Source organism: Elephas maximus, chromosome 12, assembly GCF_024166365.1.
Source record: "Elephas maximus indicus isolate mEleMax1 chromosome 12, mEleMax1 primary haplotype, whole genome shotgun sequence".
NCBI classification, from domain to species: Eukaryota; Metazoa; Chordata; class Mammalia; order Proboscidea; family Elephantidae; genus Elephas; species Elephas maximus.
In genome coordinates this window covers 91,514,069-91,526,736 of record NC_064830.1, presented here as the reverse complement: position 1 = coordinate 91,526,736, position 12,668 = coordinate 91,514,069, and the positions used below count along the sequence as shown (strand labels likewise).

General features: G+C 42.2%; 1 protein-coding gene across 7 annotated transcripts in view; it reads right to left on the bottom strand.

Moving 5' to 3' along the window:
• ZKSCAN1 (zinc finger with KRAB and SCAN domains 1) overlaps positions 1-12,668 on the bottom strand; it is a 76,325-nt gene that overhangs the window by 42,151 nt on the left and 21,506 nt on the right. For 2 of the 7 annotated variants that reach the window (XM_049904466.1, XM_049904468.1), the window contains one exon: positions 4,200-4,333. The exons of 2 other annotated variants lie outside the window; for them this stretch is intronic. The gene's annotated coding sequence lies outside the window, so the exon portion shown is untranslated. 3 more of the 7 variants (XM_049904464.1, XM_049904465.1, XM_049904470.1) reach the window with 3 other exon arrangements.

Sequence of the window (12,668 nt, the reverse complement as noted above, 5' to 3'; positions counted from 1 at the left end):
CACCAACACCCTTCCCTCACTTGGTCTAAATGTTTAATTGTCACATGTCACATAAGGCACGTGATACATTCTGAGAGAAGAGCTGCAGCCCCATCACACAGAGGAGTTGACAGGGCATCCTCACTCATGGTTAACTTCTAGGTACTTTCATGTATTGCAACTTTCATATATCGCAGTTTATCTGGGGCTAGTTATATGGAACAATGGATTATCTTATCTAGCTTTAACTAATATCACCTTCACAAAAATGAAGACAAGTGGCTTAAAAGATTCTGGCAGAGAAACTACACATAGAGGAAATACTAGTGATGCCAACGCAGGTGAATAACAAAAAAATGGCCCAGCTTAAGTTTCTAGCCTAGTGCAAGGTCTTCTGCAGCCATATCAGGAGGCAAAAACCAATGTCACCTGCATCAAACAAGAGTCAACCAATGAGTGAGGAAGTAGCTGCTTAAAAAAAGTATGAGGGAAAACAATTACGGAAACAGATGTACGTTGGGAAACACTCCCACTGGTACGTAATTTTAACTGTCAAAATGCTATTAAGTATCCTGGAAATACTCTTATATCTACACATTTTAAAAATTTGGAAATATTTTCCGACCTGTTTAAAAACCTTCCAAATGAAGAATTTCAATGGGTCTTGAGCTTGAGCTCATTTGTTAAAAATATAAAACACCACCTTCTGATTAGTTTGTAAGGACGATTGCTTTAAGGTTACAGAAAACGGAAATATACTGGCTGAATTTCAACAACAAAAACTTTAACATGGCTGGCGGACAGGACCAATCATGAGTTACTAAGCTGACAACGTGATTCTTCCATTTGAATTTACAAATCTTTGTGAAGATCTTTTCCGCTTGGGACAGCCATCAAAACTAAGTATTAAATTGAAGTTTCAGAAACATACCATCCAACTGCTGTCTCACCATGAGTTGAACCAAGAGTATCAAACTCGCGAAGCATTTTTAATGACGTGGCTCTCACTAAAAAATTATTAGTTTTAGTTGAAAAGGTTCATGTACCTTTACTAACACAAATTATTTTAAAACAGCACAATTTAACGTATTTTTTTGCCTTACATAAAACATTTGTAGTGCATATAAATAGTATGTATATAAATTTTTATGAAAAATTGTTTTTACTGATAGGAACATGTGGCCAAAAAAAGCTTGGAGGCTACTGTTTCAATCACAACAATGTGGTTTTAATCTGAGATTTATCATAGATCAGTTGTCCTACCTCATGTTTTTGCTTTAATGAGAAATAGAAATCCTTGTTAAAATAACAGTCTATATGATAACAGGGAGCCCTGGTAGCACAGTGGTTAAAGGGCTTGGCTACTAATCAAAAGGTCGGCAGTTTGAACCTACCAGCTGCTCCACTGGAGAAAGATGTGGCAATCTGCTTCCATAAAAGATTTAAAAAAAAAAAAAAAAACCCTGTGCCATCGAGTCGAATAAAAGATTTACGGCCTTGGAAACCCTGTGGGGCGAACTGCCACTCTGTCTTATAGGGCTACTATGAGTCAGAATCAACTCAACAGCAGTGGGTTTGTTTTTTTATAATAATAAAGAACACTATATTCAAAAGGAGCCCTGGTGCGAAGTGGTTAAGAGCTCAGGCTGATGACCAGAAGGCTGGCGTTCAAATCCACCAGCCACTCCCTGGAAACCCTATGGGGCAATTCTACTAGTCCCATAGGGTTGCTATGAGTTGGAATCAACTTGACGGCACACTGCAACAACATATTCAAAAAGGCTTTTTATATAAATTTAAAGGACACCTGGGAATTCGGTAATTTCTCCTATGATTTTAAAGTGGCAAAAGTCATCTGTAACCATATTCAAGCCTTTGCACTGATTCCATCAGAATTCTTTTGTACCCGCCCTCCCTGGCTTCTCAACTTCAGATAAGCATTACCTCTAAAGTCCTTACTGCTACACTTACTTCATTCCTAAACATTTCCACCTTAACTACAATATGCAAGGCATTCTGCTAGACTGAAGGGAACGAAAAGATGTGAAGCATGATTCCTATTTTACACAAATAATTACAGTACAAAGCAAAATGTGCCAAGTGTTCTAAGGAGGTTTCAACAAAAGTGCTAGAGGAGCCCTGAGGGCAAAGAAACAAGAAGGGAACTTTGTGGAATAGGTCCCCTCGGAGCTGGGGCAACAGGAGTAGACAGGATCTCAACAGGATGAGGCAGGGAGCAGGGCAGTCCAAGATTTCACTCCCTTGGTTACCTTTTCCCAAATGGAGGCTAAGTAATTCCTATAAACCTTAGTTCTTTCATTCTGCAAAGCTGAAAGATTTTATCTTTTCCTGTTATGCCTCCCGCATTTACTATCACTGTATCTCTGGCGTGGAGCCCCTGGGTAGTGCAGTTAACCAAAAGGTTGGCGGTTGAAGTCCACCCAGGAGTGAGCGGGAAGAAAGGCCTGGCGATCTACCCCGATAATCTGCCACTGCAAACCCTGGTGCGCAGTCCTACGCTGACACACACGGGGTGGCCACGAGTTGGGACTGACGCACGGGCGACTGGCTGTTTTGTCTTTTCTCCTGCCTAGACTAGTGCCATTGTCCCACATTCTCTCTTTAAGTCCAACTCCTCCCTGTTCCAATATAAACAACATACCAATGTCAGAACAGTATTGCCAAAACATGCCTTCTCTCCAGTTACCATCGATGAATCCCTGATATCTACCAATTTAGCATTTATTCAAGGGCCTTCATGACACAGCCTGCTCTACTTTTCCAGTCTTATTTCCCACTACTTTTCTTAGTAGTGATCCCTCATGTTTCAGGCTATCTGGCCTATTAAAGCTCCCTAAAGATGGGCTGGAGTCCTGGTGGCACAGCTGTTAAGAGCTCAGCTGCTAACCAAAAGGTTGGCAGTTCGAATCCACCAGCCACTCCTTGGAAGCCCTATGGGGCAGTTTCATTCTATTCTATAGGGTCACTGAGTTAGAATCGACTCGACGACAATGAGATAAGATGGCTTATGGTTTTTTCATCTTCGTCCCTTTGCTGTGAACAACCTTCCACTGTATCAATCCTATTGATCAAATATTTGCTCTTTGTTCAGGATGCATAAATCTCTCCTGATGTCCCAAATTTAGTATCTTCCTCCTTTGAACACCCTTAGTACTCTCCTGTCTCTTGGTGCTTAATATTTTACTTGTATTTTCATTATTTAGGTTGCAGTTCTATCCATACCTTCCAACTAATTTTAAATTCTTTAAGGGCAGGGACTCTTGTCTTCTTTGTACTTATCTCCTATAGCACCTGGCACAGAGTTTAACTCTGTTAAACCAGATAAAAGAATTAAGAACTACCTAAATGATCCCAGCTCTCCCATCATCCTCTTGCTGCCTTTAGTGGCAATTTAGTGGCAATTAGTGATTAGAATATTCTAATATTCCAATCATTCAGGCTCAAAACCTTGTATTCTTTGATTGTTCCCTCCTTACAAGCATTCAGTCTCCAAGCACCAGGTAGAAGTAATTCTTAGTTCACAATCATTTTCCCATCTAGTCCCGTGAAGTACAGCTTCTTCTTGCTGGTTTCCTGCCTTCATTTTCTCCCTACCTCCCATCCCACAATTCATCTCCTACCTTACTCTCTGATTATTCTTCCTAAAATACTTGCAGTCAATACCCTCCAGTACCTGGTTCCAATCTCCCACTCAACCTTCATTTCCCATCAATCCCTTCCATGAACACTATCCACCCAGCAAAATGAGTCTAATCACTATTTCCTAATATTCCTTGTGTTTCTACCTCAATCCTTTCCTCATGTCATACTCAATGTCTCAGCCAATCTTCTCAGCCTTTTCAAATCCTACTTGGGTCTTGGGTCTCACTTCATCTTCCTGTTGAGCTAAGTTTAAATGTCACTTGCCCCTCATCTCTCTTCAATTTAAGAAGTCTATTATAGTAGTCATAATCGTAAGAGCCAATGTCTACTGAGTACTTTCTAAGTACCAGGTATTATACTGAGCATTTCACTAAAGCACACAACAATCTTAGGAGCTAAGTACAATTATCATTTCCACTTTACAATGGCAAAACAGGTTTACTGAAGTTAAATAGTTTACCGAATGTCACACAGCAAGTAAATGGTGAAGGCAAGATTTGAACCGAAGTCTTCATGACTACTCAGTGCCAGTTCTTTAGTCATCATACCATACTCACTCTGCAGCTAACACATGGCGTAAGGAAGGGCTTCCTTGCACATAATCTTTCTAAAATGAAGGATGTGAAGGATGACCACTGTTCACTCAGGAATGGGCCTGCAGCTTCATCTGCTATCCACTGTGACTGAAGGCCTGTGAAAGGGAGGAGACACAGCAGGAGATGCAAGTGGGCATCATCTAAAATTTAAACAGGTGGGGCCTTCAAACAGGATCACTGAGTAGAACTAGAGTGGTAGCTGGCCTTGCAGCAGAAATCTTTACTTCTGTAAACATTTTATTCTGTCTTAGCTATATTAAGGAGAATGTAGGAAAGGAATTTTGATTTGTGCCCACACCTATGTCAGAGTTTTAAGGAGCAGGATACTCCTTGAGTCAGTGGGAATAAATAGGAAGATGAAGTGAGACCCAAAGGGACAGAGATAAGGACATGGGCACACTTCCTCTTCTCCCACTTGGGACAGGTCCTTGTCCCCACCCTCTACGCATTTCTCTTCTCTACCCTGGGCCAGAGAAAAGCACTGCAATAGTGGAAGGTCTGGGTTTTGTTTTAGGTTTTCAAGGTGATCTGAGCACACAATCTTCTCTTCTGCCTTTAAATGCACGGCCCTAATGGTCTCCGCCAATCATCTGGTATGTCATTTATGTTTCTCTGTAATTTTTCATGCCTTTCTCCTCAACTGTTGTTGTGTGCCCTCAAGTTGATTCCGACTCATAGTGACCCTACAGAATAGAGTACAACTGCCTCCATAGGGTTTCCAAGGCTATAATCTTCACAGGAGCAGATTGAAAGGTCTTTTCTCCTGTGGAGCTGCTGGTGGGTTAGAACTGCTAACCTTTCAGTTAGCAGCCCAGCATTTAACTACTGTACCACCAGGGCTCTTTATAATGGTATAGTTCTTTGTACGTCTTAGACCATTTAGCATAACTCCCTACAAACATTCGTGTTTAAAGATATTTAATTGAATTTACAATGTACTATTTTTTGCCCATTTATACAGCATTCAATCTTGTGCTCAAATGAGCCCTAATGGCTACTTTTAAGAGTTTCATATTAGCATTAAGCTGCTCCACCACTTACTGGCTGATAACCTGAGGCAAGCAAACCTCTCTATGCATCAGTTTTCTCATCTCCTCATTCATATAATGGGGATAAAAACAGCATATGCCTCATGAAGTTCTGAGGATTAAATGAGTTAATATATACAAAGCACATAAAACAGTGCCTGGCATTTATGGCAAGACTTTGTCTCACATACTTTAGACATGTTATCAGGAGGGACCCGTCCTTGGAGAAGCAAAGCATGGTTGGTAAGAGTCAGCAAAAAAGAGGAAGACCCTCAACGAGATGGACTGACACAGTGGCTGTAACAATGGGCTCAAGCAAAGCAACCATTGTGCAGATGGCATAGGACCAGGCAGTGTTTCGTTCTGTTGTATGTAAGAGTCACTATGAGTTGGAACCGACTACATGGTACTTTAACAACTTCGATGCCGCTATATTTAATTTTTCAATAAACTTAAGAGGTGTAACTGTACTTTTCAATTTTCAGTCTGCCTAAAAGATGAAGCAATGGGAGAAATTCTGTAAGTGAAAGCAGCACAGGTTGGAACACCTGAATGCTAGTCTCCCACAAATAAGTCACATATTCCTGAGTAAATTATTTAATCTCCCTGGCGCTTAGAGTCCTTATCTGTCAAATGGTGGGTGGAGGCGAGAGGGGAGGGGTAGAGAAACTACCTCTGAGGTCCCTTTGAGCTGAAAAACTGAAAAACATTCTGACATCCAATGTGCTTTAGATAAGATTATCCTCAGCAACCCGTCCTCATCAAGGACAAATACAAGGTATTCTCTTACAAACTGGGCTTGGAGTTACAAGCTCAGTTTATTCCAACTGTTTTCTAAACAGTATCTCTTCTGGGGTATAATATTGAAAATTTAAATACACTGCACCCCCATTTTTTAGCAGAGGTATACAATGTTTTCAAGTAACAAAAAGCTACCTTTAAAGGACAGCTACCTATTCAAAGAATATTGATACCACCTCAGAATGAAAAGGTAAGATTTAACATAACCACAATCTGCATTTACATACAATATAAAATATGAGAAAAATTAAAAACTTTAAGATTGGTGAGAACTGCCTGAAATGATGAACAAGAACTGCATAGTAATTTAGAGTCAACATAAACCTGGATTAACATTCTGGGGCAAATTCTCATTATGGATCCCTGTGCAATAAAGCTATTTCTCTACATCTGGCCAGCATATAGTCACAGCACTTTGCTGCTGGTTACAATGAATTCTCCACAACTCAATTCTACAAGTATTTATTTAAGGCCTTCAATCCGCCTAGCACTGCCCTGTACAATAAATGCTTTCTTTGGTCCCAGGCCATGTAACAGCCCGTCTTTATAATGAAAGTATCTTATTGTGTACTGGAGGCACTGCAGGAAAGGAGGGGAAGAGGGCAATGTCAGGCAAAACTGTAGCTGAATTTTTCTCAATTACAGTGACCAAATAATTTCAAAGTTGGATGAGCCTTCTGAGAAAATCTAGTTAATTTTATTGATGACAAAAATTGAGAGTTGGTGAATGTCTTGTCTCATCCAAGGGCAGTTAGTCAGTCTCCTAATGACCCAATGCAGTGTCTACATATTTCCTTCACTCTTCACGCGCTCCGAGTAAAGCAGATCAATTACCCAAAATGAAAAATCCACCTAATCTCCCAGAGGGCTTTCTAAAAAATCCCATATAGCTGGAAGAAAGACAATGGGATGTATATATTCTCTACTAGATCCGAATCACTATGACCAGAGTTCAAATTTTCTTTAATCACCGTTAGGTAGTGGGGTTGGGGTGAGAAAAAGCAGGTGATCTGAAAACACGTATGCGGCACCTCAAAACGTGTCCATATCTCTGTCTTTCGCATTTTACTCTTTGAGGATCCAGAGAACTCCAAGGGGGGGTTAAAAAAAAAAAAAAAAAAACTCTCACCAGAATTAAAGCAAACGGCGACGAATGAAAAACAGAAAAATAGGGTCGCTTACGACCCTGTTCTCAGAAACGTCAGAAGACTGACGACACTGCGGACAAGGTACCCCAGATCTCCGAGGCACCCCATCCCAGTCCGGCCACTAAGCCCTCGCTCGTTCACAGCGTGGACCCGGGCGTGGGGCGGGGGTATCTCCTCAGAAGACGACGCTTCCTACAGCCGAGCGTGCGAGGGGGCAGAGGCATGGACTCTCTTCACACTCCGCCCGGGCCGCCTGGAGCGGGACCCCGGGGCCGCAGCTGCAGAGCCCACCCTCACGCACACACCCTGCGCCCCCGCCCGCCCTTCCCAGAGGCCAGACCCAAGTCTCACCGTGAGCCCCGGGGGCGGCCGGGGGAGCTGGGCGAGAAAGGGGAGCTGACTCTGGGGTTCAGGTCGGCCGAAGGGCGCCGGACACAAACCTAGGCCCTCCCGACGCCTCGACACAGACACAATGAGTCACAAAGACCGGAAGTGTGTCAGCACCTCGCCTTCCGGGACAGCGCTACGCTTCCGCGACCTCTCTAGGAGCACGGGAGGATTTCGCATCTCGGTTCCCGAATCTCTCGTGGGGGCACCTGTCCGTGGGTGGTCACGGCTCCTGCTTGGACGTTCCCTGGCCCGAAGAAATGCGGGGGAAGGTGGAGATGGGGCTCGAGTTTTACTTGATACAAACAGACGCTCCAATTCAGGCACCAGTCCCTATGATAATTCGATTTCTCCTGTTTTTTCCATTTCGGGCAGTCCTTGTAATAATTATAATTATTAACAAGCAGTAACAATACCTAGTGATTGTATGCCTGTGGCAGAGGAACTGAAACAAGCGTGTAGACAGAGGAAGATCAAAGTGAAGCCAGGGTTACGGGTTTCACAAAACTGCAATCGTTGCTTCTCTTGGGACCCTGGAGATTTGTGCCAGCTGAGTGGGTGGCATTTTCAAATACTTGGCCTGTGGACAGAGGACGTCTTTCTACAAACAAGATAGTTATAAAGTTCGGTGTTTTGCTGACGTGGCGTATGCTATTAGAGCAGTTTAAAAGGAGTTTTCTGAGTAATAATAGGCACTTTTGCTTTCAAGGTGCTTTCACACCTGCATCCATTATGGCCTTTACATCAAACCCATGGATTAAGGCAGGAATAACTCTTCATCTTCTTTGAAGGGTTTGCTCTCATAGCGGTTCACTTAACTACTAACCTAAAGGTTGGTGATTCGACCCCACCCAGCGGGAAGAAAGGCCTGGTGATCTGCTTAAGATTCACCAGGCAAATCAATATTGACTCACAGCAAGTCCATGTGCCAGAGTAGAACTACCCCATAGGGCAGTGGCTCACTGCGGGGGGAGAGGGGGGCAGACTGCACCAAGTGTCAGACGGGGTGACACCAAAATTACTGTCCATACAATTTTTGTGCTGTGTTTCAGCAGAAATTTCTTATTTTTGATAAAAATACCCCTGTAAGAAGTTTCACGAATACAACCAAACACTTCGAGGGACTGAGTAGTAGGGGCGGGGGTTTGGGGACCATGGTTTCAGGGGACATCTAGGTCAATTGGCATAACAAAGTTTATTAAGGAAATCTTCTGCATCCCACTTTGGTGAGTGGCATCTAGGGTCCTGAAAGCTAGTGAGCGGCCATCTAAGATACATCAGTTGTTCTCAACCCACCTGGAGCAAAGGAGAATGAGGAATACCAAAGACACAAGGAAAATATTAGCCCAAGAGACAGAAAGGGCCACATAACCCAGAGACTCCGTCAGCCTGAGACCAGGAGAACTAGAAGGTGCCTAGCTACCACCAATGACCACCCTGACAGGGAACACAACAGAGAGTCCCTGACAGAGCAGGAGAAAAATGGGGGGCAGAACTCAAATTCTAGTAAAAAGGCCAGACTTAATAGCCTGACTGAGGCTGGAGGGACCCAGGAAGACACAGCCCCCAGACTCTCTGTTAGCCCTGAACTAAACCCATTCCTGAAGCCAACTCTTCAGACAAAGATTAGACTGGACTATGGGACATAAAATGATACTCGTGAAGCGAGTGCTTTTTAGTTCAAGTATATACATGAGACTAAATAGGCAGCTCCTGTCCAGAGGCGAGATGAGAAGGCAAAAGGGAACGGGAGCTGGATGAATGGACATGGGAAATCCAGGGTGGAAAGGAGGAGTGTGCTGTCACATAATAGGGGGAGCAACTAGGGTCACATAACAATGTATGTATAAATTTTTGTATGAGAAACTAAGTCAAACAGTAAACTTTCACTTAAAGCACACAAAAAATCCCTGTTGTTAGTTATAACACCAAAAACATTTTTCAGAAGCTCAGCTTACTTGTATCAATATACTACAAGACTAAATCTCTGTGCTAATTTCCTTTTTGGACCTTTTAAAGTGCTCCAGTCTGAGCTGTCATTATTACTCAATTATAATGATGCTTCAAATCCTGTGGTTTTGTCTGCACAGGCTACAAACACTTGGTATTGTTTTCATTGCAGCAGATCTTTTTGTAGTCGCTGATTTTGTGCAATTTTCTGGTGTTTTTGCTACAGTATTGTGGTAAGTAATATGGATGGTTTGCTCACTCATCAGCAAGACTTTATATTGTTTTTCCTGCCGACTGCTGTTATTGCTACAGATATGACGTTCAAATTTGTGACTGGGTTTCAGAAGTGGTGAAATCAGAGCCCGAAAGTACATGACCATGACATCAGAAGAGCACCTATGTTGCCTTGAGAAGTGGAAAACATTGGCAGGAGGACTGATGCTGCATGAAACCACTGACGCTGAAACAATTGCTTTGATGGAAATGGAGAAGACAAAGTGGAGGGACATCTTGCACGGATTGCTTGATATCCCATCGTTTCTTGCCAAGCAGAATCTGGCATTCCATGGCCACAAAGAAGGTGAATCTTCATTAAATAAAGGGAACTTTCTTGAGGTGGCTGAGATGTTTTCAAAATATGATCCAGTGCTGAAAGAGCACCTACTGAAATTAAAGCGGAGCACATGTAAACTTAAAGTACCAGGCTTTTATCTTGCACCAAAAGCTCAGAATGAGTTTATAAGTACCCTGGCAAATCACGTGGAGGAGAAACTTCTCACGGACATAAAGTTTGCGAAGTACTCTGGGATCATGTTCTACAGCACACCTGACATATCACACACTGACCAGATGTCTGAAGTGATCAGATACATAAAAATCAACAATCAGAACGTGGAAGTGAAAGAAGTCTTTCTAGGAGTTTTCTCTTTAAAGGTGAAAAAAGCTGTTGACCTCAGTTCTGACATTCTTAAAAAACTGGAAAGTGATGGGCTGGACATAATAATGTGCTGCACTCAAGGTTACGATGGTGCTGCCACTATGGCTGGAATTCATGGAGATGTACAAGCCATTCTTAACGGAAAGAACAAAAAAGGTATTTATAATGGATGTGTGGACCATTCGCTTAACTTGTACGGTCAGCACGCTTTTGCTGAAAATGCATTGTGTGTGACATTTTTTGGAACTCCCGAGACAATGTTTTCTTTCCTTCCTGCTTCCACCTATCAATAAACCAAAACCAAAACCAAACCCGTTCCCATCAAGTCGATTCTGACTCATAGCGACCCTATAGGACAGGGTAGAAAGGCCCCATAGAGTTTCCAGGGAGTGCCTGGTGCTTTCAAAGTGTCAGCCCTTTGGTTAGCAGCTGTAGCACTTAACCACTATGCCACCAGGGTTTCCACACCTATCAAGGGGATACTTTAATTGGCCGTACTGGAGTGTCAGTGAAAAGGCTATCAACAATACGCTGAGTGGTCATCATGCTGCTGCTAAGCCATTTAAAGAAAAGTTAAATAAATTTGTGGCCGTGATTGAAGCTCTTTGTGATCCACATGGATATTTGGACACACGAGGAGCAGCACAAGGTCTTTTGCTTGCTGTCTGTGATTTCACTTTTTTGTGCTATCTGGTGTGCTATTTCTGGTGTGATGTACTTCTTGGACGTTCATCTTACACAGCAGCACCTGTAGACCAAAGGCTTAACTCTTGACAAGGTGGTGACACAGCTAGAGGCACTAAGGCTTTTTCTGGATGAGAACCACAGTCACCCAGTGGACCATGCGATTAAACAGGCGCTTCTAAAATCAGACGAATATAGAATTGCAGTAGAGAGAAGAGCCAGGTTCAAGAAGAGGATGGCAGGAGATGGGGAGAAGGCAAGCGATGCTGGACTCACTCTGCAAGAAGAAAATAAGAGGGCGATGCTTGAGTGCATTGATTGCTTCCATTCTGAACTCTAGAATGGAAGCAATCAATGCATCAGCAATCTAGATCAGATCAAGAGCCACCAAGAAAGTAGCAGCCATGTTTGAGGCTGTTCAAGTGAAGAGTCTCATATCTGCCACTGAAAAAGAGTTAAAGGTACCCATTCCAAAACAGACCACTTTTTATGATGAGGTATCCAAGAGTGTGCTTTTAATTGAAATACCAAGGCTGAGAAGGTACCTTATGGCAGCAGAGATTGATCTGGATTAAGCCAAAGATTGGGCGATTTTAGACATTTTGACATTCGTAGCTGAATGGGACTTCATAGAATCTCTCCTAACCCTTTTACTAAGCCTAAAATTATTTCTGATGATGTGTGTGTCTATGGCTTCATCTGAAAGGAGCTTATCAAAGCTGAATGTTATAAAAAACTGTTTGTGATCTACCGTGGAATAGTCAAGGCTTTCTACTCTTGGAATATTATCAATCGAAAGTGAGTTGGTGAAAGGCATTGATTTCAATGAAATGATTCACAAGTTCACAGCTTTGAAGGCCAGGAAAGGAAAGTTCTGATTTAGTTGAGATATTCTCTAAGCGCTGAAATGTTTGTGTATTTGTTTCTGTTCATTTTTATGGTATTATTTAATTTATGAATATATTTTCATATGCATTTGTCTGAAGCTTTACATTATCTGGGCCACTATTGATTATGCAAACCTAATCCATTAATGTATCTCGTGTAACCTTAATGTTAACATAATTCTGATGTCGTTCTTAAAAAGTTTTTACTTCGAATTCTAGTGTTTTCTTACTGAATTTTCACTTTAACTACATGAAACTATGTAAATATAAATACATTTAGGCTGTGTATATGATATTGAATTTGAAAATGGAATTTTAATTTTGCTAGTTGTTTATGTCACTACTGTTGCCGTTACATTCAGTGATATAGGGGAATTACAATTTACAAGTAACATTAGTACAAAAAACATTTCTAAGGATTCTGTATAGTCTGGTATGGAAGGAGGTCCATGCAAGGGGTGACACCATGAGTTACCACACTGGGTGGCAACAACTCTTGTGACACCACTGCCATAGGGTTTTTTAGGCAGATGGCCAGGTTTTTCTCCTGCATACCCACTGGGTGGTTTTGAATTGCCAACCTTTCTATTAGCAGCCAAGTGCTTAAC